At 47.5% G+C, this 17,500-nt stretch overlaps 1 protein-coding gene across 4 annotated transcripts in view; it reads left to right on the top strand.

The window, feature by feature from the left end:
* cbfa2t3 (CBFA2/RUNX1 partner transcriptional co-repressor 3) overlaps window positions 1-17,500 on the top strand; it is a 78,597-nt gene that overhangs the window by 8,428 nt on the left and 52,669 nt on the right. The window contains exon 1 of one of the 4 annotated variants that reach the window (XM_063188709.1): window positions 9,166-10,263. The exons of the other annotated variants lie outside the window; for them this stretch is intronic. The gene's annotated coding sequence lies outside the window, so the exon portion shown is untranslated. Of the gene's footprint in view, window positions 1-9,165; window positions 10,264-17,500 lie in introns of those variants that run through there. 4 annotated transcript variants of the gene reach the window in all.

The raw sequence follows: 17,500 nt of genomic DNA, 5'->3' as shown, positions 1-17,500 counted from the left end.
GGACGAGCAATGCATAGGGAAATGCATCAGAATGTCATGAGCTTCGGTGGGAGTCATTTGTAAAATGGGAAAACATGTGCGTGCGAATTCCACACTCTCTGGTCAAGGTATAGGTTTGCGATGCGGATGTTGCACTCAGTAATGATGCGAGAACGCAGGCTGTTAAAAATCCTCTTCTCACCCAGGGCCGGATTAAGATGTCCTGTGGCCCCTTGGCTACAGATTGCTGTGGGGCCCCAAGGAAAGCAAATTTTGCAACAAATTTACATAGACAGTGACGTAATTACGTGCTAGGAATTAAGGATAACATGTCTACCAACTCTATTCAACATGACAGATGAATTGTGCGATATTGTATTCTGCAATTTTTCACGTCTGACCAATCAGGGGGCCCTGGAAGGTGGGGGCCCCTAGGCTGCAGCTATATAGCCTATGCATTAATCCGGGCCTGTCCTCGCCATATTATAACACTCAAACAGATTTTAAAAGGGGAGTTGAGAGAGGAAGATGGCTTCATCCCTGCTGTGTGTAAACAATGGCGAGCGGGAGAGTGCACGCCAGGCTGGTGACAGCACAGGCTTCATTTAGTTGTCATTGAGTATACAATTATACACGTCACCTGATGATCAGGAAGGCATTTACCTCCCTTACACTCATGCTGGCTGCCCTCTCTAGTCAGACAGTCTTTCTTTCTTTCTTTCTTTCTTTCTTTCTTTCTTTCTTTCTTTCTTTCTTTCTCTTTCCCTCTCTCTCTGACTTTCTCTGTGTCTATGTCTATGTGAACAACAAACACCTACCGCATTCGCAAAAAAAAAATCATAGGCTGAATTTCAAATTCTGAAACTGCAGATCATGGCCTTTCCCACGTTGATGTCTCTGATACCAGCTAACCCTGACACACCTTGACTAACGAACGTTCTGTGGAAACACTCCTATGTCACATGGACAGTCAGGGATGCTGACAACTTTCACTGGGTCCAGGACAAAGTAATCTGGAAGGGCCCCCTACCCAATACATACAATGTAATGGGGACCCAACTATGGGCCCCCTTTCTCCCAGGTCCCGGGATACCCCTTTGTCCTCCTCCTGTGGGCGGGCCTGTGGACAGTTTTTCGCAGAAGTCTAGCACGAATGAAAGGAAAAATAAAGACTTACTATGCCTGGCAACTGTGAGAATGCTTCTGGTAAATTAGGAGAACATCTAAGCCCCCTTTGCTCTCACATTCGTTACTTCTCTCTACTTCTGTATTGTCATCTCTTTTCTCTTGGTCAGTTGCTTGTTGACTTCTCTATCTCCATCTCTATCTGTCTGCCTATGTGACGTGAGTAGTTATTCACAGAAATAAAGCAAAAATCGAGAGATTTATAAAGATCTACAATGGCAAGTATGAGAAGGATTCTGGTAAACATGACACTGTTGGTGGCGGTAAATGCTTTGCTGTTTCTTAATATTCCCAACAGATCTAAACTGTTGACCAAAAATGTTGCAAGAAAAGTGTTGAGAAATACACAACACAGCAAATCTCTCTTTGGTCTACATTGCGTCAACTGCACAACAGATGCTTATCAGTTCAGTCGAGAAGACGATAGAAGAATAACGTGCCATGGCGCAAGCAAAGGAGGAAAGGAGCTGTGAAGAAAGGCCATCTCCATCCCCCCCATCCTCTATCCTCCAGCCCTGCATTCCCCATCCCTCTCAAAGCTCTTACAAGGCACGTGCCAGGCAACTGCCCCTTTGTCAATACCATGTCTCATTAGATGGACTGACCTGTCCAACAGACCACTCTTTTTCTCTCCATCTGTCTCTCTCTCTCTCTGTCTCTCTCTCTCTCTCTCTCTCTCTCTCTCTCTCTCTCTCTCTCTCTCTCTCTCTCTCTCTCTCTCTCTCTCTCTCACATTCACTAGCTCTTTCATATATACAAACACACACACACACACACACACACACACACACACACACACACACACACACCGGCGAGAGAGAGAGAGAGAGAGAGAGAGAGAGAGAGAGAGAGAGAGAGAGAGAGAGAGAGAGAGAGAGAGAGTCTCCACACACACCCACCACCCAAATAACTGCAATTTACATTGTAGCCCTGAAAGGCAAAGTGAATGGTGGCGGGGTGGCGGTGAATGCTGGATCCAGTGGCGGCACAATAGTGCTGTTCTCCTCTTCTGGCAGACCGGGCCTTATCTCCCTTAAACACACTGGCCTGTGACTGGGGCTATAGGAAAAGGATTTACAATGTGGGAGAGGAGAGCAGAGAGAGAAAGAAGGGCTCTGGGACACTCTCTCTCTATTTATTACTCTCTCCCTTTCTCTCTTTTTCGCTTTCTCTTCTCTCTCTCTCTCTCTCTCTCTCTCTCTCTCTCTCTCTCTCTCTCTCTCTCTCTCTCTCTCTCTCTCTCTCTCTCTCTCTCTCTCTCTCGTCCTCTTAGCCTTTTACTGCCCTCCTCTCTCTCTCTTCCACTTTCTCGTACCTCTACACAGGAGTGAAGAGAGTGTCATTTCCATGCCAACACAATGAACCCCCAATCAAATCTACCCATCTTTTACCCCTATTCTTTTTTTCTCTTTCTCTTTCTCTCTCTCGCTCTCTCTTTGCGCTACTCCATTCCAGCTGTCAGACGGAGACAAAGAAGCCAGAGCAGAAAAGAAAAGCAGCCCGGAGACTACAGAGACAGAGAATGAGAGTGGGGAAAATGAGAAAGACAGAGAGACAGAGGGAGAGAGTGAAGGAGAGAGAGACTTTGACTTTGAAGGAAGGAGAGAGAGAGAGGGATAGAGAGAGAGAGACAGCGAGAGAAAGAGAGAGAGTGAAGGAGAGAGAGAGAGAGAGAGAGAGCCAGAGAAAGAGACAGAGAGAGAGACAGAGAAAGAGAAAGAGAAAGAGAAAGAGAAAGAGAGAGAGCAGTCCACAGACTACAGAGACAGAGAATGAGAGTGGGGAAAATAAGAAAGAGAGAGAGACAGAGAGAGAGAGAGAGAGAGAGAGAGAGAGAGAGAGAGAGAGAGAGAGAGAGAGAGAGAGAGAGAGAGAGAGAGAGAGAGAGAGAGAGAGCTGGCAGTAGCAGCAGGGTTCTCCTCATTAGTGTCAATGGGTGAAGGTCAGGGTGTGAGGAGCGGAGGGCTGTAGTCATGAAAAGAGAAAAGGAGTCAATTTGAAGATTGCTCCAATACCCCCCCCCCCCCCCCATCCCCCCATCACCTCCATCCCCTCTCCCCCTAACCAGCCTCCCACCCGGCTCTATCCCTACACCCCAAACCCCTTCCAATACCCCCACACGACAACCACTCTCCTCTCCTCTCCTCTCCTCTCCTCTCCTCTCCTCTCCTCTCCTCTCCTCTCCTCTCCTCTCCTCTCCTCTCCACCTTGACTCTGTAATTTGAATGGCACTCACCAACTGAGCCCAGAGGTGCTATTTCATGGGAGGCTGGGTGGGGAGTGGTGGTGGGGGGTTAAAGGGGACGGGGATTGAGGAGTGCATCCGCACAACAAATGTCCAAAAATTAAGCAACGAGGAGCCGCATTCGGCGGGACATTGACGAGCTGTCAGGTGACATCGGGCCGCCAGAATAGAGAGCTGTCAATCACGCGGCGGCGGCCTCTCCGTGGCAGTGACAGGAATTCGTTGGGGCTGTTGCGAAATGCCCCCGGCAGCTGGCATCTCTGTGCCACACCTCTCGGCTCAATCTGCTGCCTGGCACGCCATCTCCGCCGCCGCCACAACAAATGTCACATGAGAGCATGATTTAAAATGGTGGATCATTTCAATTGACTTTAAATACTGAGACATCAAACACACACACACATACACACACTTATAAGTATACGCACACTTACATAAAGCACATGCTCATACACACACATGAACACAAAAACACATAAACAAACACACACACGCACACGCACACGCACACGCACACGCACACAAAACAATCTGTGTGGTCCGTGGAGCAACCTGCCGGCAGGACAGACAGGGCAATAACTCCACAGCAGGAGAGAAGAGAAGAGAAGAGAAGAGAAGAGAAGAGAAGAGAAGAGAAGAGAAGAGAAGAGAAGAGAAGAGAAGAGAAGAGGAGAGAAGAGAAGAGAAGAGAAGAGAAGAGAAGAGAAGAGAAGAGAAGAGAAGAGAAGAGAAGAGAAGAGAAGAGGAGAAGAGAGAAGAGAAGAGAGGAAGAGAGGGCCATAAACACTCCATCAAGCCCCCGGCCGCTCCGCAATCCATCTCCCTGACAACACAGATCCCAGCAAGCTGCGTGGCTCCTCAGATAGGACTCTGATGGGCTGGTAGTGTGTGTGTGTGTGTGTGTGTGTGTGTGTGTGTGTGTGTGTGTGTGTGTGTGTGTGTGTGTGTGTGTGTGTGTGTGTGTGTGTGTGTGTGTGTGTGTGTGTGTGTGTGTGTGTGTGTGTGTGTGTGTGTGTGAGAGAGAGAGCAAATGTGTGTGTATTTGGGGGTTTTGGGGGTCTCTTGGTGTGTGTGTGCAGGAGAGAGAGAGAGATAGAGAGAGAGAGAGAGAGAGAGAGAGAGAGAGAGAGAGAGAGAGAGAGAGAGTGTGTGTGTGTGTGTGTGTGTGTGTGTGTGTGTGTGTGTGTGTGTGTGTGTGTGTGTGTGTGTGTGTGTGTGTGTGTGTGTGTGTGTGTGTGTGTGTGTGTGTGTGGATCCTTCGGTTTGTGTGTGTGGGTGTAGGTAGATCCTGTGCAGGTGTATATGTGTGAGTGTGTGTGGCTGGCTGGAGTGTGTGTGTGTGTGTGTTTGAGGTGTTTATGTGAGTCTGCGGGGGGTGCTGAGGCTTGCCCAAATGTAGCAGCACGTTGTAAACCAAAACACCATCGCTATGACACCCAGCGCTACCCTCTCTCACCCCCTACCTTTTCCTCCCTTACCCCTACCCTCTCCTCCCTCACCCCCTACCCTCTCCTCCCTCACCCCCTACCCTCTCCTCCCTTACCCCCTACCCTCTCCTCCCTTACCCCCTAGCCTCTCCTCCCTCTCCACCCCTTCCCACCACCCACTGTCCATCACCATCAAAACGTCATCACTACAGCCAGCTACCCCATCCTCCGACTGAACCCCCCCCCATCCACTACCCACCACTCCTAAACACCATCATTGCATCAGCCATGCTACCACCCTTCTCCTCCTCCTCCCCCTCCTCCCCCACCCACTGCTGCACTACCCCCGAAACACCATCATTATTGGGAGGGAAAGTGGAAAACAGCGATCCTAGCGGTTACGTTCCAAACACCAGGGCAATCCAATTGAAACTCCCATAGACAAGTTTTTAAAAAAATCCCACAAAGATATGACTTGGAACTATAACACCAGACACATTTTCCAGCGTACACAATAGCATGAACTACTACCTGTGAAAATCTCAAGTCATTTTTTGCCCTTTTAAGAAAAATACAAATTGTGCCAATCTGGTCGGAAACGGACTACAGCTCCCAGCATGCTGTGCTTCGCGCCTCGTTGACAACACAGAGAAACAAATGAACGCGAACGAACGCAAGTTCTTCGCATATCTTCACATTCTTGTAATCCTATGAGTTCCACATTGTCTTCTTATTACACATATATACACGCGATCATTTTGGAATGGTTTTAAATTCTCTAGTAGATATGATGGCTTCTGTGGTGACGAGTAACCACCTCTCTGGCTCATGTTTGGCTATGCTAATTTGGCTATGCTAATTACATGGAGTAAACAAGCCACACATGCCAGTCAGTGTAGTTCTGTATTAGCTTTTTAAAGAATATTAAAATCAGCTCAGATCAGTGAAAAACCGAACATTTTACCACCTGGTTCGATAAAACGGGCCAACATGCCCATAATATGACTGCCACTACTTCTACTTCGTCGTCAGGGCCGAGATGTAATTTTTCAAAGAAAAAAAACATTCATTTGTTGCAGGGGGTTGGAACGTTGCCAGCAGGGGGCGATGAGATTACTTTCCCTCCCTATATCAGCCTGCTACCCCCTCCCCCCTTTTCTCCTGCTCTGTCCCTCATCTCCCTCTCTCTAGCACCACCCCCTTCCCCTCCTGCACCCCACCCACCCACTACCCACTACCCAAAAATATCATCACTATATCAGCCAGCCAGCCACCCCCTCTACTCCTTTCCCCACGTCCCCCATTCCTACCTACTGCCCCTAAAGGACCTGTGCCACGCTATCTCTCCTGCTTCTTAACCTGGCTCGCTCCACAGAGGTCAGGCCAGGCTGGCCCCCTGGCTCCCCCAGATTCAGCTCTCCTGTCCCTGCTCCTCCTCCTGCCTGCTCCCCCTGAGCACACGCACAGGTAGAGATGCCGACAGGGACAACGGGTCAGTTGTCCCGGGCCAGAGGAGAGGGAAGGGCCCAGAAGCGTCTCTCCATTACTTTGAGTGTGGGGGGGGTTTCCAGTGACTATGTGTCTGTGCCCCAGCCAAAGTTGCACACGCACATGCACGCACTCACGCACGCACGCACACACACACACACACACACACACACACACACACACACACACACACACACACACACACACACACACACACACACACACACACACACTCCTCCGCCACCAGCACAGTAGGTTATCGCGTCAGGTCCTCCCCGCAGACTCAATATGGCTTACCGTGGCGCGCTTAAAAAGATAACACCAGGAGACGAACACTTTAGGGGGCGGCCAACGGTTCTGCATGCGAGCCAACTCCAAAATCCAGGTCTTGGGAAGGTGATATGCGTGTGCCTCTTCAAGCCGAACATGCTTAGACTGACACCTGCATAAGTGCAGTATGTACTACATGCTAGTGCTTGTTCTACAAGTAAATCCTTCCTGCTGGACATATGGGGAATCTGGCCTTTCAGTGTGTGTGTGTAGAGAGGAATAGTGTGGGTTGTACTCAGCCAGAGGCTTGGCCTGGATATCTCTCCTGCATACAGGACCTCACACACCTGCACCTGAACACATACACGCACGCACATGTGCGTGTGCGCACACACACACACACACACACATGTACGCACGCACGCACACACACACACACACACACGCACACACACACACACACACACACACACTGACACACACACACACACACACACGCACGCACGCATGCATGCACGCACGCACGCACACGCGCACTCGGACACACACACACACACACACACACACACACACACACACACACACACACACACACACACACACACACACACACACACACACACACACACACACACAAAATCCTTATCTCACATTTGCCCTGGAGGTTTTTTTTTTGCTGTTTTTCGTGCTATTATTCCTATCCTACACATTTTAAGGTTATATTTATTTCAGACAAGAATGGTCACTCATTTAGATGCTTGATTAAGCGGTGGGGCTACCACATAAACCAAAGTGTTCACTTATGCATAACCCATTCACCCCATACTACCAATGTGTGCGCACACACACAATATAGTGGCTTATGTATGCTAAACAAAAGGTAGCTTCCCACAGGATCTATCTGTTTGCTCTGGTACACCTTCCAAAAACAGCGCATCAAACACACGCACACACGCACACGCACACACACACACACACACACACACACCTGCACACACACACGCACACACGCACGCACGCACCCACACACACGCACACACACACACCCACACACACACACGCACACACAGGAGCACCTATGAGCTGGTGGGACTGCACGCAGGGCAGGGCAGCTGTGTCTTTGTGTACTTTTCCCCGCTGTCCCTTTTTCCCCTTAAGCCATCAGCATGGTTCACACATTATAGCCTACGTGCCCTGGGCCTTTTCTCTGCCTCGCCAGCAGGTAGAGGTGTAACAGGGACAGGTGTAAAGTTCTCAGCAAACGGACCCACACACTGCAACTGATGTGTTATACTTACTCCGATCTCAATCATGTGCCGTGACATGCAAGCGAGTGTCGCAGGTGTGAGAATGGTTCAACAGTCAACGTGGAGGAGGTGATAAGGCGAAGGTGGCAAGGGAGGAGGGGAACAGAGAGAGAGAGAGAGAGAGAGAGAGAGAGAGAGAGATGCCATATTGAGATCTACAGCTGTATTTACAGCAGCCAGTGCCCCAGGTTGGGGAGTGCTTTGTGTTTGCCAAGAAGGGAAAAGTCACCCCATATTCATATTCAAATCCTCAGATGGGCCATGGAAATGCCACTTCCTCTTCATATTCATACCAAATGAACCCTTTTATGAGACCAAAATCTCCATCACTATTCATCTGTGTGTTTACCATGGCTTTGACAGGATGTGGGTGACAGAATTACTCATTAGGGTTCATAGTTGTACTAAATCAGCACACAACACTTAAAAGTAACTTTGCAGTCATTGTCCTACTGACAAATATAGCCCACATTTGTTTTATATTAGGACAATTTATGAGAAAATATGAATAGAATGAAATTGAGGACAAAAGTAGGCAGTGTTTTCCCCCATGGCATTTTGATTCTCTCCAATGCGTCCCAAAATTACAATACTACATGAGTCTGTTTTCCAAAAAACATGTCTAATGGCTACTGCGCGCTGGCCAAGAATCTCCTTTTGAATTGACGTTCTGCTGCCCGTGGAATTCTTTCTCAGACAATCGGTGTCTGAAGAAGAGGGGAAACAGCGGCTCCCAGAGGCGAGCAATATTTCATAAACATTCAGCCTATTAAAAATCCATAGGTTGCAGAAAATGCCCAAAATGTTCATAGCTTTTAAACAAATTAGCCTAGTTGACTCTTTTACGCACGTTTGCGTAGCCTAATGCCTAATTAACCTGTCAGTCACGAAACCGCATAAAACAAATAGACCACAAACATTGTTTTAAACGACGGACGAAGTGTAAATAATAATGGCATTCATAAATTATCATCATTACAATATTCGTGTAGGCCTATAGGCGTCGTGTCTTTGTGAACGTTCTCTATATTCATACAATATCAAGAAAAGTTACATTTCAGACAAAAAGGGCTACTACTGCAGTACAATCGAGCAGCAAGGGAGGCTGTCAACTCGTGGGTTTGAGATCTGTCAGAGAGAGAGAGAGAGAGAGAGAGAGAGAGAGAGAGAGAGAGAGAGAGAGAGAGAGAGAGAGAGAGAGAGAGAGAGAGAGAGAGGTTAGGAGCGCAGGAGAACACATCCCCGCTCCAGATGGTGTTTTAAACGCAGACAGAAGGCTACGGAGGGGATAGAGCAGAGCACCGTTATAGACAACGCTCCAGACTCGCAAGCTTCAAACCATCGACAACGGCAATTTTAACCAAAACGCGAAATGAGAGCAAAGAAAGGCAGTCAGTGGGACGTCAGTTCAAGCTAGTCACAAATATGTTGAACGCTTTTTGGTGACTATTTCTTTCAGAACACGCGCTGCATTCAATTGTTTTCTCGGGAATGAGTGGTTCCTGATACCAGGACAGTGGGAGTACTGGTCGCAAGAAGACATTTCCGTGGCATGCTACATTTTTACCGGACAACATTGTGCGACTTCCTCAGCTTTATGGACATTACCTACAAAATGACTTCTGGGGATGTACTGTAACTGATTTTTTTCTCGTATGAAACAGTGCTTTACGAACATTGGCACAAGTGCAGCTCCATTCAGAACGGAAGGATCCTTGCCAAAATTACCAACCTCTGACGGCTACCTTGTTTTAAGTGCAGTGGACATCTGCAGAGGAATTATATGGAGTTTTCTTTTGTCTGATAAAGTAAGAACCACGTTTGTGGCACTAATTCTACATATATTTAATTTCATATTCCCCAAGCGATATTATCCTCCTGGCTTTCTTTGCGTCTTTCCAACACGAACCTCGTGAATGAAAGAGGCGCGCGTCTTTATTTGGAAAATACATATTGGTGTTTTATCATTGAAATAGAAACCAAAGACTTGCTTTAGGCCTACAGATGAGTGAACGACTTTCAGCTTTGAAAAAGTTTTCGGTTTTTAATTGAAAAGCAAATTACCTCAGAATCTCTGAACTGAAAAGTCAACAACGCTTTAAAAATCCAAAGGAGTTGACCATTATTTCTGGACTGAGAAAATATCAGCGATATTCAAGACGTTTCTCTCTTTATACATTTCCTTTGGTCGAAGAGTGCGAGGAAGATTTTAAATGCTTTTCACTCATCCAGAGGCTTTAATTGTGTCTTCTTCCATATGATGCGGATTGGGGCGTAATAATCGCCGCATCGTATTATTGTGTGGATTACCGTCTCAGCAATTACCTCAGTTTGAACTCAATCTACACAAAGTGCGCTACTGGTAAGTAGACATTTATGTTTATTTTGCTATAATAGGCTAATTAACACATATCTTATATCTTGTGGTAAGTCTATTTTGGGTTCTCTAGGCTATGGCATAGTGTTTCCGGAGGAGATGTGAAGCTGTGAGAGATTGATGGTCGTACTCTGAAACAGAAAGTTGTCTGCAATGATTTCTAATTTCCGACTGCTTTGGGAACTGTTAAATCTGCACGGATGTGAATAACTGTTGTTTAAAATGCCCCTGCAAATTATCTATCAATAAGACTGTCGTGGTACCCAAACATGGTGTAAACGCCAGAGCGTGATGTACGAGGTCATTAAGTGGCATAACATTTTAAGAGGATGTCAACGGTAGTGTCCAAGCGAATTGTAAATGCAGTCTTAGCCCACCACCCTCAACTCTCCCAACTTCCCTAAAATGAGGAAAAAAACATTCGCGCTAACAGGCTGTGCTGATGCCGAGGCAGGTTAGAGTCACCACTGTTTTCCACAAATAGCCATAGGCCTATATCTAAACATGAATTTGCACATATAAAGAATTTAGGCCTAATTCTACCATGTGTTATTTTGAAGTCCAAAAATATAGCCTGTTAAGTTAAGTTAAGACGTGGAACAGTGAAATGTGGAAAAACAAGCCCATGCATTTTCTGTCATTACAAAAGGAAATAAATCTTTGTTTCTTGACAAAAATGTCAACAAGCCACACTAGGAATGCTTGTTGTGAGAAGGATCCTTTAAATCTGTGAAAGCAGCATCTGAAAATGCTGCCATAAATAACAGACTACTACATTGTCTGTATATTAAGTAGGCTACTCAATATTTTATCAAGGCTATGTAATACAAATGATGTCAATAATGTGGGATATAGACTTATCATAGTCATTTATAAATCAAACATAAATTAATTGATTATTTGTTGTATTAGCATTGGTATAGCCTACAGTAGGCCTATAAAGTAATAGGTGGCATGGAAATAATAGGTGGCATGTAGGGTGCTGAATAGCAATGTCTTGGCATTATGAGTAATGCAAGGCACTACATTAAAAAAAAAGTTAATTTAGATATAGAAGACAATTGAATGCATCTGCTGTGTACATAAGTGGTGGAGTCAGTGATTTAAAAAAAAAAATGTGTAAGAGCATTGTTATTACAAATATGCATCCCCCAAAAGATAAAAGGTGGCCATCCATGTGGGTGTTGGCTTGTGTACTTCATGAAAGTCATCTCAATATAATCCAGGCACCACTGTAGTACTGTACACACCTCATTGCTATATAGAAGGCAAACAGGATACTTTCAGCTGCTAACGAACACTTGCAGAGATTTATCTCCTTAATAGGGCCTTTGGTCTTAAAATGCCGTTGAATAATTGAGAGGTATAGTGGGTGCGCTCCTCCTCACTATATGCATGTGTGGCAGGCTAAAAGGTGAAACCGCGGCAATGAGACGCACTTTGCATTATGGCACATTACTGCAAAACACTCTCTCTCTCTCTCTCTCTCTCTCTCTCTCTCTCTCTCTCTCTCTCTCTCTCTCTCTCTCACTCTCTCTCTCTCTCTCTCTCTCTCTCTCTCTCTCTCTCTCTCTCTCTCTCCCTCCACCAGGAGGGCAGATGTCCCTCCACTTCACCAGTAAGTACTCCTTGTGAAAGGCAGGCAGGCCCATTCATTACCCGCCGTGAAGTGGTTATGGAGTCTCATGCTTGAATGTCTTTGTGTATAACCAGACTCATGTTGTAGATGTTGAGATGTCCGCTTCGCTGCTGTGTTAATGTTGTGGTGAATGAACTTAAGAAAAACAATCTTTGTTGCAGACCGATTTGTGGCAGAAGCCACAAGCCAATATAGGTGTGGTAATTAGTAATGATGAAATGGCTCAGTTGGCCTTTTGCCTGCATTCAGACCACTCAGATACAGTACAACCATGGGCCAGACACAACCACAGACCATTGCAGTGCATTGCATTAGAATGGAACAACATTACCAAATCAGTAAATCATAGTGAGAGGAAATGAGCGACAAACAATAACATAGGCCTACTCATGGATGGAATATTTGAGGGTGTTCAATGCGTAGTGCAAAATACAACTTGCAATGGAGTCGGTGGAGGACATGTGTGCGTAGAATAGATGTTTTGATGTCCAAGCCATGGTGGTGAGCAATAGTAAATTACTGTACACAATTGATTCCAACAGTAGCAAGTTGTTGACGACGAACACAAGCCTTTCGGAGGAGTGATACACGAAAGGTGACAGCAGCGGTGTCACCCAGGGGACCTGACTCAGAATCACAACATAGCAACCATGTGTCTCGGTGTTATGAAACACCAAACTAAGTAACACGTTGTCCACAGAGAGAGAGAGAGAGAGACAGAGAGAGAGAGAGAGAGAGAGAGAGAGAGAGAGAGAGAGAGAGAGAGAGAGAGAGAGAGAGAGAGAGAGAGAGAGAGAGTGCACCAGAGAGTCAGTCCTCGTCTTGTTATTGAGAACCTGAAAAGTTAAACAGAGCGAGTGGAGGTTTGGTTTCTCTGGCGGGCGCTGGTGCTGGCGCTGGTGCTGTGCAGTGAAGGCTAGGGCCAGACTGTGAGTACTGTAGCAGATGTTGCTCAAGGTGGGGAGGATGAGTCACACGGCTCGCGCTCGGGAGGACACCGGTCAGTGTCACTCACACACCGGTATGTGCTCAGAGTATCACACGGAAAGGGGATGTAAAGTGCAAGGGGTAAGGTGTCTCTGTGTGTGTGCGTGTGTGTGTGTGTGTGCTTACGTGTGTATGTACGCATGTGTGTGTCCGGTTTTTGCTCAGTGACTGTGGCTCCCTGGGGAGGCTGACCTGCGGCTGCGCAGGTGACTGTGGCGTGTGCGCAAGGTAATTATCGTAATTTGAGTGCGGGCGGTGCAGGTGAGGCTGGACCGTCGTCTCGTAATTAACGAGGAGAGCAGATGGCAGTGGGCGGGAGAGACGGGCACAGGCAGCCAGCCGGCAGGGTGCACGGAGGGGAGAGGAGAGGAGAGAGGAGGGGAGGGTGGAGGGGAGGGATAGAGGGAGGGAGGGGAGGAGAGGTGGAAAGAGAGAGAGGTAGGAAGGAAAGAAGAGAGAGAGAGAGAGAGAGAGAGAGAGAGAGAGAGGTCAGGTGGTGGGCAGAACTCACAGGCACCTGGAAGCCCAGGCAGGGCCAAGCTGTCTCTTTACCTTGCGCGGATGCACAGCGGAAATAAAGATGACCGCGCTGAACTCTCTATACTCTCTTCTTGCTTCACAATACTGTAGAGCCTGGAAAAGGATATAGTGAGGAAAACAAATGGCTAGTCACTGAGACTATTGTCATTGCACTGCAAAGTAATAGAATTATAACGAGCATGTTGTAAGCCATGCAGTAGGAGAATGCTTGTGTGAAGGTAGACACAAGGGAAAATATAGGCCTACAAATTCCATGTACTACTGTTAATATCCATAAAGATCCCGGTTTCCGTTATAAAGTGATGTTTCAGTTAAGATGTCTTGGTGTCCATGGCATCAGGTGCAATAATATGCTCAAAAGGTGTAATACGTTTTTATTGTGACCTAGTTGCAAGGTGGAAATCTGTGGTATGGGGTAGTGAGACGGAGAGGAGGGGGTCTCCCAGGGGTCATGGCATGGAGGTGGTCAGGTTACAGGGACAGGGCAGCCTGACAAGGCAGGCAGGCAGGCAGGCAGGCAGCATCCATTAAAGCAGCCTGGGTACTGTGCTACTGCAGACATGGGCTTACAGGAGAGAGAGAGAGAGAGAGAGAGAGAGAGAGTTTCACTGTCCCGGAATCCCAACCTACAGACAGCCGGCCAGATTACCCCGCTGAACCTAATTCCTAATGCACTATAATACCATTGTGCAATTACACAAGCCCTGCCTTCAGTGGCGGAACAATTGCACATGGGGCCCCAGGGCAAGACACTTATAGGGCCCTCCATAAGGCCTGCCCTGGTCACAATAGGGCCCCCACCACCAACACAGGAGGGCCCTGGGCCCTGGGGCAAATGTCCTGCTTGCCCTCCCTATATCTCCGCCCCTGCCTGCCTTACCCCTCCAGTACTCTCTCTCTCTCTCTCTTTGCTTCTCTTTCTCTCTCTCTCTCTCTCTCTCTCTCTCTCTCTCTCTCTCTCTCTCTCTCTTTCTCTCCCTTGCTCTCTCTCACACACGCACACATGCACGAATGCGCACATGCACGCACGCACGCACGCACGCACACACACACACTAATGCACACACACACTTTTAGCCTGCAGAGTGATTGTGCAAAAAGCGCCAGAGACAGCATGCCTGCCAGTGCCTCAGAAGTTTCCGGCTGTTTTTATTTATTTCTCAGTGTCTTAAGAGGAGCTACAGGGGTCTCCGCCATTCCAATTATTTGAACATTAGCCACCAAAGAGAGCACTCAACTGCCAGTTAAGTTCCCGGGGTGAAGAAATGAATCTCAGGCAGTGAAAATGATGCTTTTTTGGTTATTTTTTTAAAAACGCGGAGTAGGAAAACAAGACATAAAGAGCCTTGTATTTTCCCCCATGTGTTTACCAGGGAGCCGCCAAGAGCTCTGCTGAAAAGTCCATTGGCGTCTGAAAAATCCATAACTCTACAGTAATGCGAAAAATGGCACTCAGCCTCTCTCCATCTATCTCTCTCTCGGTACGGTGTCTCCTCTCTCTCTCTCTCTCTCTCTCTCTCTCTCTCTCTCTCTCTCTCTCTCTCGGTACGGTGTCTCCCCTCTCTCTCTCTCTCTCTCTCTCTCTCTCTCTCTCTCTCTCTCTCTCTCTCTCTCTCTCTCTCTCTCTCTCTCTCCATCTATCTATCTATCTATCTATCTATCTATCTATCTATCTATCTATCTATCTATCTATCTATCTATCTATCTATCTTTGTGCACAGACACATTTGAGAGTGAGAGAGCGAAGAAAAGAGAGAGAGAGACTGACAGAAGAGAGCGAAGCAGACTGATATAAGAGAGAGGCTGTCTGCACCCTATAGCTTTTACACATGTACTGACTTGTCCGTGGTGGGTGATTGACAGGTAGAAACCTGGCCTGTAGTGGTGAAAGAGAGGGGGCAGGTATTAATAGCTCGTTTCGCTGTTTATGAATATGCATATTGTGGACGTTTTGTGTGTGTGTGTGTGTGTGTGTGTGTGTGCATGCGTGAGTATGAGAAATTGTGTGTGTGTGTAATTTACAGTGTGTCATTATACTATATAGGACCAATATGCTAACCTTGCATGCTCTTCCATGCATTTATACATACACTGTATGTACGTACACTGCATATACATTTGAAACTGGAAATTTGTTACCCACAAGGACCCCATATGGACCGTGGCTACAGTTTAAATCCTTGTTTACTTGGCTGGTGGGAGTGTGTGTCTCTGTGTGAGCGCACACCCACAAGCGTGGTGGTGGTGGTGGGAGGGGAGTGGAGTGGAGTGGAGTTGGGGGTTCGTTAGCATCTTAGGCCTCTCTGTCTCCTTCTCTGTCTCTCTCTGTACTCTAGCCTTCTCTCTGTCTGTGTCTATGTCTGTGTGCTCTCCTCTCTCTCTCTCTCTCTCTCTCTCTCTCTCTCTCTCTCTCTCTCTCTCTCTCTCTCTCTCTCTCTCTGGCTGCTCTGCTCCGCTCCACATGTGTTTGACATTACAGTGACATGGCGCGCCTCTCTGGGGAGAAGGGGAATGTCAGAGAGGGGCTGGAGCCGAGCCGGGTCCGCGGCGGGCCGCCTTCCAAACATCTGGAGTAATGAGAAACACACTGACACCACAGTGTGGGAGCCCGGCTCTCCGAGTCCGCCTGTGCGCAGGAAACCGCACGCACACTCTCTCTGTCTCTCTCTCTCTCTCTCTCTCTCAGGCTTCGGCTCATGCGTGCACGCGCGCAGACACACAGACACAGACACACACACACACACACACTCAGACACATTTATACACACATTCACATACACAGGCACACACACGCAAGCACACACAGACTTACTTTGGCGGGCATAACACAACATATGCAACCTTAGACCCATAACACATAGCATCCAGCACTCCCACCCATGTCCAAGAGCACGACCACAGACGCTAAATGCAAAAACAGTATCACGGCTGGAATTAAAATGCAACGGGCTGGATGCTACACAGAGCATATGTCAATGAGCACTGTAGAACAAGCCAAAGAAAGAAAGAGAGACTCTGTGCATGCGGCAAAGAGTCCGTGTTGGAAATATCAAAAAGACGCTGTCTCTACTAATCTGCCAGTAAGACCATTTATTCCCGGCAGGCGAGATTTTTGTCATGCGATATTGAGGTGTAACAACAAAAGGCTATTAGTACCTGGGCAAGCAGCCTCAACCAGCACCTCGGCGAAAACGGCAGTGTTTCCTATTAGGAGTTCATTTGAAGCATGCTGGGGCCGGGTAGGGGCCGGGTAGGGGCCGAACGCGGTGCCAAAAACACAATATGAGAGTCAGCGGTGGTATAATCGAGAACAGATCTGAAGTCGCAATTTGGTGTAGCGTTCGGTGGGGATCCTGCAAGGGAGAAGGGAGAAGAGGGGAGTGGGGGGTGGGGGTGCTGACTTTCTGAGCGGAGGGACTGACCCTGCTGCTTCTGCTGCTGCTTAAGTCAGGGCTAGCTGGTAAGAAATACTGTAACCAACGTGTATGGGAGATAAGTTCCCCCTCAGAGGAAATGGGGATAAGACTGAGACACAGGAAACAGCTGGAATAATCCCTGCTGGTGATGGTGCTGATGTGAGGGCACGCTTTAAAAAAGAAAAAAAAAAATCTAACCAGTTTGGACGTTCATATCCTTACAACCTTGCTCAAATGTCTTTTTCTCTCTCTCTCTCTCTCTCTCTCTCTCTCTCTCTCTCTCTCTCTCTCTCTCTCTCTCTCTCCCTCTGTCTCTCTCTCTCTCTCTCTCTCTCTCTCTCTGTCTCTCTCCCTTTCTCTCTCTCTCTCTCTCTCTCTCTCTCTCTCTCTCTCTCTCTCTCTCTCTCTCTCTCTCTCTCACTCTGTGACCCCATAGTTAGCTGCCTATCAAACACACAGGAAAATGCTGAGTCCAGAAAGAATTGTGGATATTATAAGTATTATAAGTATTCACTCTCTGTGCGACAAATGAACTGAAAAAGTGTTAGAGGACTGTTTGTGCGTGCGTGCGTGCGTGCGTGCGTGCGTGCGTGTGTGTGACTTCGTAAGAAAGACCGGGGATTGTGGATGAGGCAATGAG

Source organism: Engraulis encrasicolus, chromosome 22, assembly GCF_034702125.1.
Source record: "Engraulis encrasicolus isolate BLACKSEA-1 chromosome 22, IST_EnEncr_1.0, whole genome shotgun sequence".
Classification (NCBI taxonomy): domain Eukaryota; kingdom Metazoa; phylum Chordata; class Actinopteri; order Clupeiformes; family Engraulidae; genus Engraulis; species Engraulis encrasicolus.
Note: the sequence above shows the minus strand (reverse complement) of the source record. Positions and strands in the feature narration are given on the sequence as shown.